Source organism: Manis pentadactyla, chromosome 18, assembly GCF_030020395.1.
Source record: "Manis pentadactyla isolate mManPen7 chromosome 18, mManPen7.hap1, whole genome shotgun sequence".
Lineage (NCBI taxonomy): Eukaryota > Metazoa > Chordata > Mammalia > Pholidota > Manidae > Manis > Manis pentadactyla.
This window is the reverse complement of record NC_080036.1, coordinates 2,268,262-2,274,540: the sequence shown is the minus strand read 5'-3', so window position 1 is coordinate 2,274,540 and position 6,279 is coordinate 2,268,262.

Below are 6,279 nucleotides of genomic sequence, written 5' to 3'. Positions count from 1 at the left end.
AGAGGAGAGGAGAGGAGAGGAGAGGAGAGGGCGAGGGGGAGGCGGAGGGAGGGAAGAAACCAGAAACCTGTGTTGATACTTCAGACAAACTTACTCCAGTCCAATTCTAAGTGGCTAAACTGGTTTTGATTGTGTGAAGTTTCCACGGGAAACACTGTCCGACAAGATAGGCCTACAAAGCTTTCTGTGTGCTCTGTTTGTAGGTAGGGGTCCATCACTGCTTTGGAAATGATGTGGAACTCCTAGAAATCGGGAACGTTCTAGTCTCATCGGATCCCTGACGATGATGATTCTGTTACCCCACGATACGGCTGTCATCCAAACGGAGGCTCCCGTGGAAGGAACGAAACCTGGGCTTTGGGGACATGCCCTAGCTGACTGGCCCACCAAGGTGGCAGCAGCCACCGAATCCATAAAGCTGGTGGCCCAGGTGGATCCAGTGCATGCCTCTCTCCTACCAGCACACCAAACCCGATCCGAACCCCCTGGCTGTCAGACGCTCGACATCCTGATGTCTCTGCGACACAGAAGCAGCCTGGTCCCGACTCAGAGAGACATGAAGACGGGCTCCTTGGTGGGTGGGTGGGTGGGTGGGTGGTTGCAGACATCCACAGTCGGTCAGGGCCGTGGGAAACCCAATCCAACCCGGACAGTTTGTGTGCTGCCCAAAGAGACGGCTCAGCTCACCCCCACCCACAGAAGTTCTTTCCAACCTCACACGTTGACATATGTCCAAGTACTTCCTGTGATGCCCCGTGGAGCCAGAGCCCAGGGAGTCGACGCCTGGATCCGTGTTAACTAACCTTTAAACCCCCCACCCCCACCCCCCAAAATAAAATATAAAATAAAATGAAATGAAATATTACAAAGTGGGGGTGGGGGTGGGGGTGGGGGTGGGGGTGGGGGTGGGGTCAGGGGGAAGGCTAATCCACCTAGTGACCCGTCCGTCCGGCACTCCCGATCTGCCATCTCCGATTCCGCATGACTAGGAAGGGAAGCAGCCGCCGCTGCCATCGCAGAGCGGACCGCTTCCACCTAAGGGTCCGGACCAGGCCTGTGTGTCCTGAGAGATTCACAACCACCCTCCTTCGTATCCCTTAGATTTCCTCTCCTGTCGTCATCCTTCTGAGCACTGCACATGAGGCGTGGGGTCCCGGAAATCTCAAGCCCAGGCACCCTCCTGAAATGCCTAAAACGGTGGGGTTTCATCGGGCTGTCGCTCTTATACCAATAAGGGCCCTGAGGGATCCAACCCCGACTTAGGGGAGACGGCAGAATGACGGTCGGGGTCACGGGGCTCGTGGATGAAAACCGTCTTACCGACGGTCTGTGTTGCTCTACCGTCACGGGTGCTTGGTGTTATTTCATGGAACCTTCGTACCCGTTGTTCCTCGCCATGATGTCAGCCTGGGAACGAAACCACAGACAGCACAATGCTTGCCTGCTGGACAGAGCGAATGAGCCATCTAGGCCTTTCCCTGAAAAAGATGCTCTTCCTTAAGGAAAGGAAATTGAGGATCCCTGATGAGGACAGTTGACGGATAGATAGTATAGTTCATCCTCTTCTCTCTCTCCCTCTCTCCCCCTCTCCCTCTCCCTCTGTCTCTGTCTCTCTCTGGCTCTCCCTCCCCGCTCCCCTCAGCCCCCACCCCCTTCCTCTTCCCCTATTTCTTCCTTCCTTCCGTCTTGTCTTGTTGCTGCCCTGGACTTGTCACGGGCCGGGAATATCTCATCTCATCCGAAGTCATGTTTCAATCGCCCTCCTCCGAGGGGCATGACCTCCTTGGGAATGAGCTTTCCTAGCAACAGGGGACGGACGATGCCCTGACCATAAAAGGGCCTAGGTAAAATAGAAACATAAAACACACGTTACAGCTCTACAAAAGATCGTGACGAAAAGGGGGAGTGGGGGGCTGGTTAGGAAGGGGTGAGACAGCCAGCCCAAATCAAGCCACAGGACAGAGGGCTGCGGAACGGGGGCCGGGGGGACAGGGAGAGGATGCCGCTGGCCACCGGCTAGGCCGGCCAGGGGCCAGGTCGCTCAGTGGCCAGCTCCACATTTCTGACATGCAGTCGTTGCGGCCACTGTCCAGACGGACCCCAGAACCACTGCACCCCCCGCCCACACACCTTGTGTGGGACCAGCGTCTGGCCATCCCCCACGAGTCGTCTACCAGCCTTGTCTATGGACTGACTGACCAACCAACCACCCGTTCCCGGGCTCGCCCCGCTGGAGCCAGCCATCGTCCCAGGGGAAGGGAAACGACTATTTTTTTTTTTTTTTCCCCCTGGAGGCGGGTGTCCCCGGCCCCGCACCCTCCTAACCACGCCCCGTTTCTTGAGGCGGGTGGACATAGCGTTCCCGTGAACCGGGCCTGCCTGCTGGCGAAGCAGACCATTCTCGTCCCCATCCCAGGCCTCAAGTCCAGTCCTCCTCCCGGCTGGCTAGCATCTGTCAGGGCTCAAGAAGCCTTTCCGTCTCCGAGATCCGTCCTCTCGGTCGCTCTCCTGAGAGTTCTGAGGACTTGTCAGCGAGGAGGGGAGTTTGGCTTTGCTCATCCCCACCAAGGGTACCCTAGAACATCAACTGTTCTGTTCGAAAACACACTTGGGCCAAGGTCCCTGGCCAGCAGATCCCCTCGGCTTGAGGAAGTGATCTCTGAATCAGGCAAGCACGCCACCTAGTGACGAGAGAGAGAAGAGAGACGACAGAAAGGGAGGGTTTTTCTCAAGGCAGGGCAAGGAAGGAAGGAAGGAAGGAAGTCTTCCAAAGAAAACGGTTGTTATTTTTATTATGATTTTGGATGGGGTCACCTCCACGTGGGGACGAAAGTCTCCTCCTCCATCTCCCAGGTGGGTGGTTCCACCTTCTTGTGGGTGGGGAGGCATCCATGACCTATGTCTCTGACCGACCCAGGCTCAACCAGAAAATTCCTGACTGTCTGTCTCCCTGGCTAGAGTCGGGGCTGGGGTGGGCTGGGGGAGTGGGAGCGACCATGACGTGAGGCATGAAGCCGCGCTGCTGGGGTGAGTCCGCCTAGCCAAAGCGACCCCGCTGTCGGGCATGTGTTTTTCTTGCCCTTGCCCGCAGGTCCCAGAACGAACGGATCGAGCGGCCAGGGGCGGCAGGGCGGGGCCGCCGCCGCCACCGCCGCCCCCCAGCCTCAGTCCCCGGGCAGGCTGACGGTCACATCCGGGTCCCGCCCCCACCCCCACCCCCACCCGTTCCCCTCTGCCCTCTTCTCATTCAGAGGAAGGGGAAGGCGGGAGGTCACCGAACAGCCCTCCCTGTGTCGTCCACAAGCATCTCATCCCCTTGACCCCGCTCCGTCTGAGATACCAACTCGGCTTTTCCCCTGTGCAATTTCCCCGGGGACCAGGAGTTTAGTTCACCCCCCCCCCTCGGCACGAAACCCCCAGCTTTCGGTTCCCACCGAGTCAGCCGGGCTCACTCGGGAGTGGGGGAGGGGAGGGTCAGGGACGATCGACTTCAGCGGGCTTCCTTCAATCGCTCCTTTCAAATGCAGAAACTTCCCCCCGGTCCAATTCAATGGGAGCATTTGACTTCCCCCTCGGGGCTTCTCTCCATTGAATGTCTCTCTTCAACTCCCCCACCCACAGGCTGCAGCATGCAAATGGCGGGGGGTGGGGGTGGGGGATGGGGGATAAGGGCGGGATCTCTTGAGATACGCCCCTGAAAGCGGAGACCGAACTCAGCCTCCCTTTCGTAACCCAGGCAACCCCGTGAACCCTTTGAGAATCCTGGGCGTGGAGGCTGACGCCATACAAGATGTCTTCCCTGGAAGGGTCGGGGTGGGGCTGTGGGGGTGCTGAGGGCGGTTGGTGTGTGTGTGTGTGTGTGTGTGTGTGTGACCATCCGAGTCAAAGGGGTTGGGGAAGGGAGGGGCCGGACGCGCTTTGCAGATCTCGTCGCCGGTTCGCATTCCTAGGCCGTACCCAGGCTCAGAGGGAGTGATCAGGGCCGAGGGAGGCCTGGCAGGGGGTGGCTCCTCCACCCTGGCTTGTGGGCCCAGAGATCACACTCACTCCTAAAGCAACGCTGTTCTAGGACCGGGTTTTCATCGTCCATCATCTTCCAGATCGATGGGGCTCCCGGCCCCCACCGCCACCGCTCCCCGCGGGAAGTCCTTGGTGTCATCCCACACGTTCACGGTGTTGTTTGGGCAGCCACATCTGGGGAGGTCTCTCTCCCTGTGCAGTAGGTGAAACTGTCAGGGGGAAGCGTTGTGTATTGCGCTCGGTTTTGGTCCCTCCCCGCCGCCAACAAGAATCGAAGGGCAGAGACACAGTCATGAAGCACAGTACAAGTTTTATTGATAGTTACCTAAAGAGTGAAGAAGTGTGGACGGCCTCAGGGAGGAGAGGCAACCTGAAAGGTTTATTATGTTTTATTGAAAGAGAGCAAGTTGGAGAAAGGGGTGGCTGAGGGAGCCATGCCATTCAAGCTGTGTAGCAAAACTCAGGCTGGAAGAAGACCCCCACGAAGCAGGGGCCTTTGCAGCCGGCTCCCCCTATTACCCACCTTGATTTCGCTTTTTTTTTATTATACTCTTGGCCTTGCTTTGACCTGCCTTTTCGCTAAGGGTTAACTAACCTCTGCCGAGCAGTGTGGAAAGGATGAGAACATAAGTTTCCCAGGAGCTTTTCAGGACAGTGCTCCTGAAGAACGGAACACGCCGGGGCCCAATGGCGATCTCAGCATAAAGTACCGAAACCTACCGTCAGTCAAACATTGACCACCCCATTTCCACTGAGAATACCCCCCTTTTATTGTTACCATGCTAGTGAAACTAGTGATGGAGAGTTTTATAGAAATAGAGTTACGAGAGAATATTGACTTGAATAACCCTGTCTGACACTTCATCAATCTTCTCATCTTTTCTTCCTTCCCTCTGCTACTTCTATTAGCTTTTTTTCTTCCTTCCTTCCTTCCTTCCTTCCTTCCTTCCTTCCTTCCTTCCTTCCTTCCTTCCTTCCTTCCTTCCTTCCTTCCTTCCTTCCTCCCTCCCTCCCTCCCTCCCTCCCTCCTTCCTTCCTTCCTTCCTCCCTCCCTCCCTCCCTCCCTCATGACAGCCCTTGACTAGCATTTGTGCCTTACACGTGAAATCAACAAATCCCATAATTTTTCAAGAAGTAAAGATACTGCAAGACAAGTGCTGGGCCTGGAAGCCACAGGGCATACATCTGCCAAGAAGGAAAAAGCTAACCTTTTCCAAGAATATGGCTTCTCTCTCACTTACCAGCTTTACATCTCCCTGTATGGCCCCGGAAGATGGCTGGCTAGCCAGAGACGGGTAAGATTCGTCAAGGGAGGAACAACCTAAGACAGGCACGGTCGTAGGCAGGGGGGCCGGCAGGCAAGAAAATGGGGACCAACAGAGGGGAGGCTTAGAACCTCCCCCCTCCCCCCACCCCCCAGGGTTGAGAGAAACCTTCTGCAACCTTGGATGTTTTGCTGCCCTCGTCTGGTTTGGATTAAGACCTAGTCTATAGGCACAAACCTGATCATCGACACTTGCTCTCTTACCGCACTCAATCATGCCTTCCTTCTATCTATCTCTTGCATTTACCTACTACGTCAATATTTTATTAGAATTACATATCAAGTATAAAAAAAAAAAAGAATAATCGTACATCATACTTGACTTGATTGTTTATAGTTAACACACAGAAATAGTTTCTATGATATGAATGCCCTTGCATCGTTCACCATGTAAGAACTTGTTTAGTCCCTTCGGTAGTGGAGTCATGGCGACCTGTGTCTTATGTCAGGGAGATGTCGGTATCCACACAGAGGAAGGGGAAATGTAGTTTGCTGCTTACTGTGCCCTACAGAGGGGTGTATAATGAAGATATGAGTTTATGATTTTAGATTGATTATAAATTTATTAAAACTTGTAAGAATATTTTTGTGGGAAAGAAAGAATCCTAGCTCACTGTGGCAGTAGGTGACCTGAATTTCACCCTAAGCTGATAGACTCCGTAGTCGCTGCTACATACTGCAAGCTCCTACGGTGGTCCCATGCACTTAGAAACCGCGTCGCATAGAAACGTAAAACACAACAGAGTCCACGTTGCTAGGAAAAGTTTCTGTCAAGGAACAGAAAAATGATCACCTGTCTAACACTTGACCAACCATGACTAGATCAGAAAGAAGAAGAAGAAGAAGAAGAAGAAAAACTTGCTCATACCTATCAATCAATTGTCTATACCAATTAATCCACAGAAAAAAAAATATTCATATCCTTGTGCAAAATG